Source organism: Henckelia pumila, chromosome 2 (assembly GCF_033568475.1).
Source record: "Henckelia pumila isolate YLH828 chromosome 2, ASM3356847v2, whole genome shotgun sequence".
NCBI classification, from domain to species: domain Eukaryota; kingdom Viridiplantae; phylum Streptophyta; class Magnoliopsida; order Lamiales; family Gesneriaceae; genus Henckelia; species Henckelia pumila.
This window is the reverse complement of record NC_133121.1, coordinates 64,473,363-64,490,050: the sequence shown is the minus strand read 5'-3', so window position 1 is coordinate 64,490,050 and position 16,688 is coordinate 64,473,363.

Sequence of the window (16,688 nt, the reverse complement as noted above, 5' to 3'; positions counted from 1 at the left end):
CGGCAGAAGCTCTAACCATATCAAACTAGATCTCTTTAAATGAATGGTACTTGATTCTGGATGCTCATTCCATAAAGACACAAACAAATCTTGGTTTGAAAATCATCAGGAAACTGACCAAGGACTGTTTATTATGGGTAATGACAAGTCATGTAAAGTGAATGTAATAGGCTCTATAATACTAAGGATGCATGATTGCATCGATAGGATTTTACATCAGGTGAAATATGTCCCTGAATTGAAAAGAAATCTCATCTCTTTGGGAACTCTGGATTCAAATGGTTATGCATTCAAATATGAAAATGGAGACTTGAGAGTGTCAAAACGATATTTGGTAGTCATGAAGGCTGTAAAGAGAAATTCACTTTGCATTCTACTCGGAAGCATTATCTTGGGAGATACCTCAGTTGCTATGAATTCGGCAGGAGTCACCAAGTTGTGGCACTGAAGGCTTGGCCATGTTAGTGAAAAGGGGTTAATTAAATTTTCAAAACAGAACCTACTTTGTTGTGATCATATCTAGAGTTTAGATACTTGTCAATACTGTATACTGGGAAAATCCAGAAGAGTTCACTTTGAAAAAGGAATACACACCACCACCAAAACCTTTGAGTATGTCCATTCTGATTTATGGGGGCCTTCGAAGACTACAACCTATGGGGGAGGGAGATATTTCATGTGGGGACCTCGGTTTGCTAATCTTGTTTTAGGGCAGCTAATGATTAATTAAACAATTAATCAAATAATTAAAGAATAATAAATCAAGAGCAGAAAAAAAATTTAAAATTTCAGAGCCTCGCTCGATCGGGCAAAGTCAGCCGATCGAGCGAGCAAAAATACCAAATTCTCGGGTCTGCACAAACATTGGCCTCGCTCGATCGGGCAAAAGCTTGCGAGCAATAAAATCGAATTCTTTGCCCATGAAAAACAGGCCTCGCTCGATCGGTAACTTTCACCCGATCGAGCGAGCCATCTTTTGCTCGAATTCTGCTGCTGATTTATTGCTGTCAAAACTTGGAACCATCTCAAATAACCTCAATACAAATCGATCAAAAGCATGCTACAATATCTAGGAACATGCATATAATCATTTACAACAACTTGAGCATCTAATCATGCGATTCTTACATCAAACAGATAACGTAAAAGGCATTAAATCATAAGCTACACTAAAGTCATAAGTGAGCTTCAAGTCTCAAGTCTTCTACTAGGTTTGATGTACTCTAATACATATTTGTTCAGCTATAAACCCGAGTCCTCACATGTTAAGTCTCGCTCCCAAGCTGTCAATGTCATCTAAGACCAGCTCCTGCCCCATCTGTTGTGATGCACACATACAAAACAAAACAACAGCCGGATAAACTCCGGTGAGAAATCATCTCAGTATAAGCAACATATCAAAAGCGTTAAATAAATCATATCGACTCTATTTAATCGACTCAATAATAGAGTAAATAACGCTTCTTTCGATCGATCGAGAATTGATTCATTTCACTTCGTTGCCATCAAGATTCATAACTAATCTTGACATGGATATCCATCTATCGTAGCCATTCTCGGGCTAGAAAATAAGGTCACCCTCCGACCTTGGCATAGAATCAATTCATATCAAATTCATATCGACTCAAAATCAAAGATCCACTACCTGGGATGGATCGACAATATCAAAAGAAATCGAAACAATAAATACGTATGTGGTTTTTGGCGGGACAACTCAAGAAGAATCAATCTTGAGTTCCAAAAATCCCTGACTCTCGATGTCGTCATTATACCTCTGTATACCTCGGTTCTAAATGCTTCAATCTGAAATATAATCATCAAAACAGAAACATCAAACTTCATTCCATTTAAGCATTTCAGAATCAAGTCAATTTCATCAATATATCTTCCTTCGAATTCATTTCAAATCTCACTTCTTCTTCTTCAGTTCATAATTGGAGTCATGCGTCGTTCGTCTTCCAAACTTGACTGAAATCGAAGAATAAAATTGCTATATCATCAGCAACATCTCAATAACATCTTAGTTCAGTCATTGGTTATCAAAAATGGCTTCAAAACATCAATCGACGGCGTAGCGATTCAAAATCGGTAACCGACGAAATATCGAAATCATTCAAACTTTATATACACTCATGTATATATATCAAACCAACAATATATCTAACTGATTCAACTAAAATCATTGTCATTTCAGCATCATAATCTTGAACTCAACAGCATCATATTCTCAGAATTCATAAACCGCAAAACCAACGGCGTAATGGCTCACATTCGATACCCGAACAATGTCTCAATCCTTTCAAAATCTTTTACATATTAAATCAGCCAACATATATCATAAATCAGACATATTAGAAGGATGAGAGTTCGAACCATAAGCTGGAAATTCACATCTCATGCAAACAATAGTTGTTCGTCTATTCGGTTTCGATATCGGAACATATACAAGTTGAAGAACATGATTATATATCAACATACTGATTCCTGTACCAAATTTCGTTCTTCAAAACATGCCAAAACAATCTGAAAACTTACATCAAATTGAAGGCCTCGTTTCAAGGATTCCAGAACATCTTTCGGAATTGAAATCGGACGAGCGGATCAAAAGTTATCGACGTTTGAAAATCAAAATTCAAAGGAAATGGAAGAGGGTTCGAACTCCTCTATTCTACCTTCTCTAACTTTTCTGAATGAATATCACATATGCACGTGTACATGCTGATAATCTGATTAAAATCAGATATGTATTGCATAAATTGCAATTTAGTCCCTCAAGTTTTTATTAATTGCAATTCAGTCCTCGGCCTTTTTTTAATTCAATTTCAATCCAAAATAATTTAAGAATATTAGAATTAAAATCAAAACTCTAAATATTCTCAAATTAAACATACTCGAATTAAAATTAAATAAATTCGGATTAATTAAATAATCTTGGCCTTTTGCACTTTAGCCCTTCAAATCAATAAATAACAACTATCTATTCAGATCTGGTATAATGCAATCACATATAACCAGCTCTCAGAACATCAGTCAATCAATCGATGCCACATTCTATCGAATAAATCTAAAGTCTTAATCCTGACAATAGATTTTAATCATTCCTGTAATTTCATCATATCTCTATCTTCTTCACAGATCTGAATAGATAGTTGTTATTCACAGCTCATACAGTGTATTCAGAGCTGTTGATAATCGGTATCATGTCAGATAAAATTAATTCTCGAAATTCAATTCATCTACTCTGATTATTCTTCCAATTCAAGGATATCATGTTTTACCTCAAAAAGTACTCAAAGTCTTCTGATCATCTGTATTACAATTTAATAGTAAACCCAATGTTTCAATCTGAAACACTATTTCGTGGCTTACTGTTCATCTTGCAACGAATCTAATCACACTTCAGTGATTTGATCATAGAGACAAATCATCGTATACAGTAATTTTAATCAATCTGTTCATAACTACCACCTGTTTACATCATCTATACTATTTCATCATGGTAGTTTTGCAAAATATTCTTTCAAATCATAAACTCATAATAATTCTGGAGTTTTTAACTATCACTGAATTAATCTAGTCAATGATTTTCAACCTCTTCAGAAACTCTCTATACGTTTAACTTCGAAAACGTACTAATTCTGTTACATCTATTTGCTTTATCTTCTGATAAGACAATTATTGAAAGAATCTTAAATTCATTGTCGTGCATTATCTTCAAAATCTGATATTTCTTTTCGGACATATCAGGCACAATCAAATAATCAATCATAATAGAATTCATTCATTTTGATCTGAGGCTTCACTTCATATCTCAATCTGGCATTCTGTATTGAATTCTCATCACTTCAGTTTACTTTCTGTGTTTCTTTCATCTTCTAAACAGTTCTGGATTGCTTTCAATCAAAAATCATTCTAATTGGTCATATATTCATCTGAATATTCAAACCAAAATACACAAAATCTGAAATCAATTGATCGAATGCCTGTTTCATTCTTCATTTCTATTCCTCAATTGAATTCTAATAACTTGATCTCATCTCAATGTGCTTTAATCCTTCCAAATCAATTCTCACTTAATTTGGATTACAGCAATTCTGACTGTTTTAGTATCTATCTCGATACTTCAAGCACATAAATTCAAAAGATCAATCAATCACGCATTCATCTCTTCTTTTCATTCTATTTCCCAAATCTCAATTGGAAATTCTATCAGTTACAAGTCAAAAAATATTATAATATACTGAATGTATACATCAAACAATCAGTGACTCTTGAAATTCATAATCAGGGAAACTCACTTAAGTCAAGATCATCCACAGAACAATAATATGAATGACAATATGCTAAGTGAAAACAACTCACTAGCATCTCAACTTAAGACAAGTAAATCAAATCAGACTCTATAAAAGAATAAGAGTCCATCAAAATCGATTGAGGTCGGTACCAAAAACTCAAAATCAATATCAAGAATTTCAAAAATCATGATTTTATGATGTAATAACTTCAGTAAAATCAATAAAAGACTCATTTGTAACTGATTTTCATATCATTATCTACTCGATAAACCTCAAAAGCATTAGTCAATTCACAAACTCCTCAATTCTCTGATAAATTTCAGTTCACAACTTAAACTACAGTCAAGAATCTTACTGAAATATATCTGCAATCTCTACTCATCGGCATATCTACGCATCGGCATATCTTTCCATTCTGGTTTAGATCATGAACATATCTAGTGCATTGAATATACTTATTTCAGAATATTTCTGTAATCAAACATCATATAGCAAACCGAAATCACAGAATCTTAATTCGAGATTCTATATCATCATATTCAATTGCACATTATGTTCTTACTGATCTAATTTAATCGCTTCTTATCATCAATTCTTCCACTCATCTGTATTCAATTATTGCATCATCATCTATCATGCAATATAAACAGATATTTCAATACGAACAAAATCATCTTCATTTTCAGTTCATCGAAGCAATAGTTCCATTCCTCAGTTCAATTCACACAGTCTATTTTCTGATACAGAGGTGATCATATAATAAGCTTTCAACTATCATGAATCTATTGCACCAATAATAGACAGGTCAAAACAAAATAAATCTGTTACCTGAAATTTCATTCTCAGGTGCAATTTCATTCTGATCCTCTGTATACTTCTGGAATAGAAATTGTAGCTAAATATGTGTTTCTCTCACACACCGTAGCATCTTTACAATTTCAGTCCTTTTGCTTCATCATTCAGCTTCAGTTTTATTAAACAAGACTATGTCTTTCATAACATGTTTCAGTCGTCAACATTTATTCAGAAATAATCTTTGAATTCAAGCCCTAATTAAACAACTCAATCTTGAGCTTCATTATTATCATCCACAATTCAAAAAAATCATAGTAGGCTTGCAAAGTCTAATAAAACATTCTTCAATATCAAAATATTCAACTTCGAGATGGTATATTTTTTTTTCTCATCATTTCTATCTGTTGTGGCAAAGAACTATAAACAAAAATCATGTTCTAAGCACTTACCAACAAATTAATATACCTCTGTTCTTTCATCATTTTTTCTGTCAAAATCTATCAGCTGGTTGCTAGGTCTTGAAGTTGGTAGACAGTCGATCTGATATGATATTCATCTGTATCTGTCAGGTATTTGAACAACTGATCAAGTACTTCAAGCCAACTTCTACCTGCAATATATCTATTCATTCGCTGATATTCTGTTCTGTTCAATCAGAGATATTTCATTCAACTGAGCAATAATACAGTTCTGTTCAATCTGACCATACCATTCTGTTCAGTCTGGCCATACAACTCTATCAATCTGGGGTGCTTACGTCACCCAAAGAACAATGTTCTCTTCGATTCTGGGTGCTTACATCACCCGGGGAAATTCTTATAATAACATCAATAAGAATTTGAAAATTTACAAATCAGTAAACTAATCAATTCAATTTCAAAATTAGATCAAGAGCACATGCAATTTATAAATCATCGAATCAAATACTGCATAATCATGCAATACTATAAATGCATGTGACTCACTCTACCCCGCTCAGCTTCTATCCCAGTCCAGAACCTACGCTCTGATACCACTTGTTGTGGGGACCTCGGGTTGCTAATCTTATTTTAGGGCAGCTAATGATTAATTAAACAATTAATCAAACAATTAAAGAATAATAAATCAAGAGCAGAAAAAAAAATTTAAAATTTCAGAGCCTCACTCGATCGGGCAAAGTCAGCCGATCGAGCGAGCAAAAAATACCAAATTCTCGGGTCTGCACAAACATTGGCCTCGCTCGATCGGGCAAAAGCTACCGATCGAGCGAGCAATAAAATCGAATTCTCTGCCCATGAAAAACAGGCCTCGCTCGATCGGTAACTTTCAGCCGATCGAGCGAGCCATCTTTTGCTCGAATTCTGCTGCTGATTTATTGCTGTCAAAACTTGGAACCATCTCAAATAACCTCAATACAAATCGATCAAAAGCATGCTACAATATCTAGGAACATGCATATAATCATTTACAACAACTTGAGCATCTAATCATGCGATTCTTACATCAAACAGATAACGTAAAAGACATTAAATCATAAGCTACACTAAAGTCATAAGTGAGCTTCAAGTCTCAAGTCTTCTACTAGGTTTGATGTACTCTAATACATATTTGTTCAGCTATAAACCCGAGTCCTCACTTGCTAAGTCTCGCTCCCAAGCTGTCAATGTCATCTCAGACCAGCTCCTGCCCCATCTGTTGTGATGCACACATACAAAACAAAACAATAGCCGGATAAACTCCGGTGAGAAATCATCTCAGTATAAGCAACATATCAAAAGCGTTAAATAAATCATATCGACACTATTTAATCGACTCAACAATAGAGTAAATAACGCTTCTTTTGATCGATCGAGAATTGATTCATTTTACTTCGTTGCCATCAAGATTCATAACTGATCTTGACATGGATATCCATCTATCGTAGCCATTCTCGGGCTAGAAAATAAGGTCACCCTCCGACCTTGGCATAGAATCAATTCATATCATCATCATATCAAATTCATATCGACTCAAAATCAAAGATCCACTACCTGGGATGGATCGACAACATCAAAAAAAATCAAAACAATAAATACGTATGTGGTTTTTGGCGGGACAACTCAAGAAGAATCAATCTTGAGTTCCAAAAATCCCTGACTCTCAAAGTCGTCATTATACCTCTGTATACCTCGGTTCTAAATGCTTCAATCTGAAATATAATCATCAAAACAGAAACATCAAACTTCATTCCATTTAAGCATTTCAGAATCAAGTCAATTTCATCAATATATCTTCCTTCGAATTCATTTCAAACCTCACTTCTTCTTCTTCAGTTCATAATTGGAGTCATGCGTCGTTCGTCTTCCAAACTTGACTGAAATCGAAGAATAAAATTGCTATATCATCAGCAACATCTCAATAACATCTTAGTTCAGTCATTGGTTATCAAAAATGGCTTCAAAACATCAATCGACGGCGTAGCGATTCAAAATCGGTAACCGACGAAATATCAAAATCATTCAAACTTTATATACACTCATGTATATATATCAAACCAACAATATATCTAACTGATTCAACTAAAATCATTGTCATTTCAGCATCATAATCTCGAACTCAATAGCATCATATTCTCAGAATTCATAAACCGCAAAACCAACGGCGTAATGGCTCACATTCGATACCCGAACAATGTCTCAATCCTTTCAAACTCCTTTACATATTAAACCAGCCAACATATATCATAAATCAGCCATATTAGAAGGATGAGAGTTCAAACCATAAGCTGGAAATTCACATCTCATGCAAACAATAGTTGTTCGTCTATTCGGTTTCGATATCGGAACATATACAAGTTGAAAAACATGATTATATATCAACATACTGATTTCTGTACCAAATTTCGTTCTTAAAAACATGCCAAAACAATCTGAAACTTACATCAAATTGAAGGCCTCGTTGCAATGATTTCAGAACATCTTTCGGAATTGAAATCGGACGAGCGGATCAAAAATTATCGACGTTTGAAAATCAAAATTCAAAGGAAATGGAAGAGGGTTCGAACTCCTCTGTTCTACCTTCTCTAACTTTTCTGAATGAATATCACATATGCACGTGTACATGCTGATAATATGATTAAAATCAGATATGTATTGCATAAATTGCAATTTAGTCCCTCAAGTTTTCATTAATTACAATTCAGTCCTCGGCCTTCTTTTTAATTCAATTTCAATCCAAAATAATTTAAGAATATTAGAATTAAAATCGAGACTCTAAATATTCTCAAATTAAACATACTCGGATTAAAATTAAATAAATTTGGATTAATTAAATAACCTTGGCCTTTTGCACTTTAGCCCTTCAAACTTCGGTATTTGCAAATCAGTCTCTGATCGGGTTTCATCTTCAAAATTAATCTTCTTTAATTCCCGAAACATGGAATTTAATCTTAAATCCCATAATTATTCAAATTGAATATTTATTCTTTTAATTTAAGAATTTTTGGAATTTAATTCTCAAAATCCGTAAATTTTCAAATTAAATATTTTCAGCTCGAAAATTAAATCTATCATGTCCATAACTTCTCAAATCAATATTAGCCCATAATATGGAATTTAATTCTCAAATCTCATAATTAATAATTTAATATTTTCGGGCCTTACATTTCATGTCTGTCATGTATGATTATTCCAGGATACTTTTGGTCTTTGTGCTCAAAAGCAAAGATGAAGCCTATGAGAGGTTCAAGGAATGGCTGAAATTAATGGAAATCAAGCTGGAAAGGAAATTAAAATACTTAAGGACATATAATTGGCTAGATTATTTCTCTGAGAAATTCAATAATCTGTGCAAACAGAAAGGTATCACAAGGCACAAAACAAATCCAGGAACTCCACATCAAAATGGAGTGGTTGAGCGAATGAATAGGACATTGTTGGAATGAGTTAGATGCATGCTATTAAATGAAAATATTCCAAAGACATTCTGGGGGAAGCAGTTAACACAACATGCTATCTAATCAATAGATGTCCTAACAGTTCCTTAAAATTTAAAACTCCAATGGAAGTATCGAACGGTGCCCCTGTAGATTATTCAGGTTTAAAGGTATTTGGATGCCTTTCTTAAGCTCATTTCAAACAGGACAAGCTGGAACCAAGAGCATTGAGATCTGTATTAATGGGATATCCTGAAGGTGTTGAGGCCCACAAAGTGTGGAATCTAGAATCAAAGGGACCTAGATACTTCCACAGCAGAGATGTAGTGTTTGATGAAGGAACAATGTGATTGAATCAATCCACATTAACCTCAAATGCAATTAAACCATGGATACCAGAACTTGAAATTGAGGTGGAGCAAGACTCAGAAGTGAAAATACAAAAGGAATTTGTAAACATCAACTTGGAAGAAGAATCTCAAGACAAGATAGCAGAGCAGCAGCTAGAAAGAAAATAAAATACTTATATGCTGGCCAGGGACATAGAAAGAAGACAGATAAATCCACCAAAGAAATTTGGACACGCTGATCCAGTCTTATGCACTTAATATAGCAGAGCAAGTGGAGCTCAATGAACCAACATCATATAATGAGGTTGTTTCATCTAATCAGTGCAGAGAGTGGACACAAGCAATGATAGAAGAGATCAGTGCTCTAGACAAGAATAATACTTGGAAATTGGTGGATAGACCAAAAGACCATAGGGTAATAAAATGTAAATGGATCTTCAAAGTGAAGGAGACAAATCAAGAACAAAAGAAGGTGAAATTCAAGGCACGTTTGGTGGCAAAGGGTTTTACACAAATTGAAGGAATTGATTATCATGAGATCTATTCCCCAGTAGTAAAACATACCTCAATAAGACTGATGTTGGCTCTGACAGCACACCTGGACTTAGAACTTGAATAGCTTGATGCCACCACTGCTTTCCTTCATGGTGAACTGGAAGAGACTATCTACATGGATCGACCTGAGGGCTTCATTGAACCAAAGAACAGGAACATGGTGTGTTTGCTCAAGAAATCTCTCTATGGCCTAAAGCAAAGTCCAAGACAATAGTACAAACGCTTTGATGAATTCATGACAACCATACACTTTGAAAGGAGTGTTTATGACAGTTGTGTATACTTTCAAAGGGATGGTGAATCAGTCAAGACTTTCTTGCTATTATATGTTGATTATATGCTTATAGACAACAGCAACAGGAGTCACTTAAATATTCTTAAAGAAAATTTAAGAGCAAAATTTGAGATGAAGGAGTTAGGGAAAGCTAAGAAGATTCTGGGAATGCATATAATCAGAAATAGAAAGGATAAAATTCTATTTCTAAGCCAAAACTCTTACATTAATAAAGTGCTATAGAGGTTCAATATGCACCAATCGAAGGCCACTAGTACACCTCTTGGACAACACCTAAAACTCTCATCAGATCAGTCTCCTAAAACAGAAGAAAAGAGGAAGGAAATGGAAGAATACCTTATGAAAATGGATAGGGGTGGAATCGGGTCGGGACCCGTCCCGTAACCCCCTTACCCGATTCTTGTCCCGATAGGAATTGGGATATTTTTTTTCTCCCGATCTCGCACCCGAGATGTGTCGGGACCCGAATGTTCAGGATTCCGAATGTTCGGGATCTCGTCGGGTCGGGAGAGGGTAATCCCGAATAATATTTTTTTTAAAAAAAATTCTATGAAAATATTTTTTTGAAAAAAATTTATGAAAAAAATCAAACAATTTCTTAAAACATTACAAATAAATTAAAATTTATTTATATATAACCATTAAAAAACTAAAACATTTTTTTAGTACATTACAAATAAACTAAAACAACTACTTGATTAATAAAAAAACATATAATTATTCATAATAATAAAAAAAAAATAAAAAATTATAACTCAATGTTAATATTAAAAAAGATAAATATAAAAAAATTATATGGTATATAATTATAAAACATTAATATTAAAACATAAAATTAAAAAAAAATTAATTTTTTAATTAAAAAATATTATTAAAAAATATTATTTTTATATTCGGTCGGGTCGGGAATCCCGTCGGCAAGGGTTTCCTATCCCGATCTCGATCTCGATATTGATCGGGTCGAGAAAAATCCCGAACACTCGGGTCGGGAAAAGTTCGGGACGAGAAAATTTTGGGACGGGAACGGGTTGGGAATCGGGACGGGTCGGGATTTTTGTAAAATTTGCCACCCCTAAAAATGGAGTAGGCAGCATGATGTATGGAATGGTGTGCTCTCGACCTGACATGATATTAGCCCTCAGTGTGATATCCAGGTTCATGGCAAATCCAGGTCATGTTCACTGGGAATCTTTGAAATGGATCCTAAGGTATTTGAGGGGGGAAGCTCAATTCTTGTACTAATGTTTAAAGCTCAAGGAAACCAAACTCATCCAATTGTTGGTTATGTTGACTCAGACTATGGTGGAAATTTAGACACAAGGAAGTCAATAACTGGAATGGTTTTCACTGTGTTTGGGACAACAGTGATTTGGAAAGCAATTCAACAACCAGTGGTGGCTCTCTCCACCACCGAGGCAGAATACATTGCTCTTACATAAGGTATTAAAGAAGCCATGTGGATCAAAGAAATAATGAAAGAGTTTGGCATTGAACAAAAACAAGTTCAGGTGCATTGTGACAATCAGAGTGCAATCCACCTCTCAAAGAACCTAACTTTTCATGAGAGATGCAAACACATTGATGTAAAACTCCATTTTTGTAAGTACTTAAAATATTAAGTTATTAATTTTCCGGAATTAGAGATTTAAATTCCGAGTTTGAAAAATTTAATTTGAGAATTTATGGATATTGAGATTTAAATTACGGCATTCTTAAATTAAAATAATAAAATATTTGAATTAGATATTTATGGGATTTAATATTTAAATTCCAAGTTTCCGGAATTAAGGGATTGAATTAGAAGTAGAAAACTTGCGCAGAAAAATAGTCAAAAGCTTAGGGGCTAAAGTGCAATTTCCCTTGCAAGTGGGAAATCACACGTGTGTGCATTTATATCAAAGATTGTGATGTGTATTCATTTCCCCATTTTCTGATAAGAGCCATGAAAGATATTGAAGAAGCTCCCATGGCCAATTCCTTCACTCCAATTCCAATTAAATTCTATCCGCCCGGTAGAATTTAAAACTGATCGTATATTTGCGATCCTTGCGAAGAGAGCTACATTTCTACGTAATTTAGATTAACTTTCGTCAAGTTTGAATTTTTGGGATTATGTGAGAATTAAGATTTGATTGTATAAATGTGTTCTAGTATATACGACGATAGCATATCTAAGACGGATCGAAAAAAGATCGTTGTTTGAACATGTTTTGAATTATTGGGTTATTTTCTGAAAAATCACGTATGGGGGCTGCCTCATTTCGAAATTGAGGTGATGTTTAAGTGATGATATTGAATTGATATTATGTTATAGATGATGTTGAGATTGTTGGAAATGCCGGTATTTAACCGTTATGTCGCCGGTTTGAATTCCGGTCAATTGATCAAGTCTTGAGCTGTTGAGTATTAAAATGAGTTGAATGCTATATTGAATGACTTGATAGAAATTCCATCTTGGCGTTTAAGTATACCGAGTCGAGTTCACAACGATTCGAATCAGTTGAAGAATCGATCGAGTTTGAGGATTTGAAACTACTACAGAGTTAGATGGAAATGTATGATTCGACGATGATCCAAGCAGAGAATGAACATCGAGATGTGTTTGATCTCTCGATCCTTTAAATCACACAATATTTTCTATTTTATGTGTTTATGTGTTTTGCTATGCCTTATTTGAGTTATGTGCTTTGATATGTCTTACTTGTGCTATGAGTTAGAGGGCATACTTGTTAGGCTATATTATGAGGTGATTGTGTAATGTGTCATCTCATTTTGTACCTTGAGCCTAACCTTTCCTTTCGATTTATACTGGTATCGTTGATGAGCTATAAGATTCGATACGTGTATCAATGAGGTGTTTATAGCATTGATACTTAGATGTCTGGTTTTATAGCATCAGTGACGAGTACTAGCATTGATGATGAGTGATGTGTTCTAGCATCTAAACCGGTATTGCCTTTGAGCCTTATTTTCTTTCTAGCCAGTAATGTTTCCTGCATTTCTTAATGGGTTAAGTATAATTTTAAATGAATTGTATGGCTATATGTGAATATTTATATGTTTCCATCATTCATACTAAGTCTTTAGACTTACCGATTTGTCCGGTTGTTGCTTTGTCTTTGTGTGCGCATTGCAACAGGTGATTCAGGCCAAGTCATAGGAGGCCATGAGCTTTGGGAAGAGTTAGAACTGGTGCTCCGGGTTGAGTTATGGCATGTTGTTTCAAAACTTACTTTCAAAACTTTTGTAGTTGTATTGCATCCAACTTTTATATTAAGTAGGAGTTGCATAGTCTAGAGAAGCTCGGGCCGGCACTTTATTACCGTTCGAGCGAGGCCCTCTTAAAATTTTTTTTTTTGGATTACTTTTTGCTGCTTATTTTAAATACCTTATTTAATTATGGTATGTTTTTTAGTCGGCGAGCCCTGGGGTCCCACAATTTTGTTAGGGACATCATATCTAAAGGGGAGGTGGCAGTAGTAAAGATCTCTACACTGGATAATCCAGCTGATATGCTAACAAAAACAATACCTCAAGAAAAATTCATGCAGTGCCTGAATCTGATCAATGTTGTAGAGGTATAGTGAGCCCACTCGGTGTGGGATGGAGAATAATCAACCTTGAAATTACAAGGTGGATGTGTCTTACAAGCTAGGGCCATAAACTTTACTTGTGCCACAGACTAATACTTTAACACGAGGCTTTGAGATCCATTAAGAAAAGTCCGTGTGTTAGTTGGAGTCTGTTAGTCGGTCTTGAAGGAAAAAGTATATATATGCGTTTGACAGCTCAAGGAAGGACGACAAAGAAGATAAAAACACTTAGAGATCTTCATATATAGATTAGAGAGAATCAAAAGCAGCGGGGTGAACAAGGGGATCAAGGATTGTAACCTTGATAGGGCTTGAGGATCAGAAAGCTTAAGTTGAATCTTTTTTTTTGCTGCTTTATTCTCGGTTGTAATCTATAAATAGTTCTTGGATGATTATCAATAAAGTGTGGTTGTTTTCCCGTGGATGTAGATCAATTAAGAGTCGAACCATGTAATTTTATTGTCTCTCTCTCTATAGTGATATATCGGTTGTGTGTTTGGCACTTTGGTGATTGATCGTTCAATATTGTTTTGATATTGTTTTTAACAAAGAAAGTCCCTGCCTCTACTGGTTTTATTGTTGCTGCATTTTATTGGAGATTTTTCTAACAGTTTGAAACTATCAATGTCGAGGTAGACACATATTTTTTTATTTTTAATTTTTTTAAAAAATAAACTTATATATTTTTAAGAAATTGCATTATACATAATTTCTGAGGAAATATTTTATATAAAATTTTATGATATACAATCATCTTTTACCGAATTTCTTGCTGGTCAGCCCTGACCATGTGGTGTGGGTTGGCTAAAGTGAGTTTGTCTTCGATCTTCCCCACATAAACCTTATTTCATTATTAGAAAAAGTTAATAAATTAATTTGTTTATTGTAATTAATGTTTTCATAATGTTAACAAACAAGATATATATTCAAAACCATGATTGATATATTTTCCAGCAGGGTGCTCCTAGAATTGCACGTGCATCATATTACATTTAAATTTTATGTTTATTTCTTGTTATAATGTATAGGTAAAAAAAAATAGGTCATGGAATAGTTCGGTACCTTATTTAAATAATCGGATTAAAATTGTTCTGGATTTATTTTAAAGCAATCCAATCCGATTCATTATTGGTGTTGAATTAATTCGATTCAACTTGGAACCAATATAAAGGTCCTCGATTGAACTGAGTTAAAACAAAACCAAATTCGAATCCATTAACTATGCCTATGATAAATCGTGGATGATTATAGTTTTCAACCCACTCCCTGTATAAAGTTTAATTATGGTATGTTTTTTAGTCGGCGAGCCCCGGGGTCCCACAATTTTGTTAGGGACATCATATCTAAAGGGGAGGTGACAGTGGTAAAGATCTCTACACTGGATAATCCAGCTGATATTCTAACAAAAACAATACCTCAAGAAAAATTCATGCAGTGCCTGAATCTGATCAATGTTGTAGAGGTATAGTGAGCCCACTCGGTGTGGGATGGAGAATAATCAACCTTGAAATTACAAGGTGGATGTGTCTTACAAGCTAGGGCCATAAACTTTACTTGTGCCACAGACTAAGACTTTAACACGAGGCTTTGAGATCCATTAAGAGAAGTCCGTGTGTTAGTTGGAGTCTGTTAGTCGGTCTTGAAGGGAAAAGTATATATATGCGTTTGACAGCGCAAGGAAGGACGACAAAGAAGATAAAAACACTTAGAGATCTTCATATATAGATTAGAGAGAATCAAAAGCAGCGGGGTGAAAAAGGGATCAAGGATTGTAATCTTGATAGGGCTTGAGGATCAGAAAGCTTAAGTTGAATCTTTTTTTTTGCTGATTTATACTCGGTTGTAATCTATAAATAGTTCTTGGATGATTATCAATAAAGTGTGGTTGTTTTCTCGTAGATGTAGACCAATTAAGAGTCGAACCACGTAATCTTATTGTCTCTCTCTCTATAGTGATATATCGGTTGTGTGTTTGGCACTTTGGTGATTGATCGTTCAATATTGTTTTGATATTGTTCTTAACAAAAAAAGTTTCTGCCTCTACTGGTTTTATTGTTGCTGCATTTTATTGGAGATTTTCCTAACAGTTTGAAGCTATCAATGTCGAGGTATACACATATTTTTTTATTTTTAATTTTTTAAAAAAATAAACTTATATATTTTTAAGAAATTGCATTATACATAATTTCTGAGGAAATATTTTATATAAAATTTTATGATATACAATCATCTTTTACCGAATATCTTGCTGGTCTGCCCTGACCATGTGGTGTGGGTTGGCTAAAGTGAGTTTGTCTTCGATCTTCCCCACATAAACCTTATTTCATTATTAGAAAAAGTTAATAAATTAATTTGTTGATTGTAATTAATGTTTTCATAATGTTAACAAACAAGATATATATTCAAAACCATGATTGATATATTTTCCAGCAGGGTGCTCCTAGAATTGCACGTGCATCATATTACATTTAAATTTTATGTTTATTTCTTGTTATAATGTATAGGTAAAAAAAAATAGGTCATGGAATAGTTCGGTACCTTATTTAAATAATCGGATTAAAATTGTTCTGGATTTATTTTAAAGCAATCCAATCCGATTCATTATCGGTGTTGAATTAATTCGATTCAACTTGGAACCAATATAAAGGTCCTCGATTGAACTGAGTTAAAACAAAACCAAATTCGAATCCATTAACTATGCCTATGATAAATCGTGGATGATTATAGTTTTCAACCCACTCCCGCCCCCCCCCCACCCCCGCCCCCCCAAAAAAAAACAAAAATAATTAATTGTGGCAATTATTGTCAATTCCTCTTCATTTGAGTTAAAACAAAACCAAATTCTATTCCTTTGTATATAAATACCCCTCCAACCCTCCAACATTTCCAATCCATTTTCTTCTCGCCCAAAAC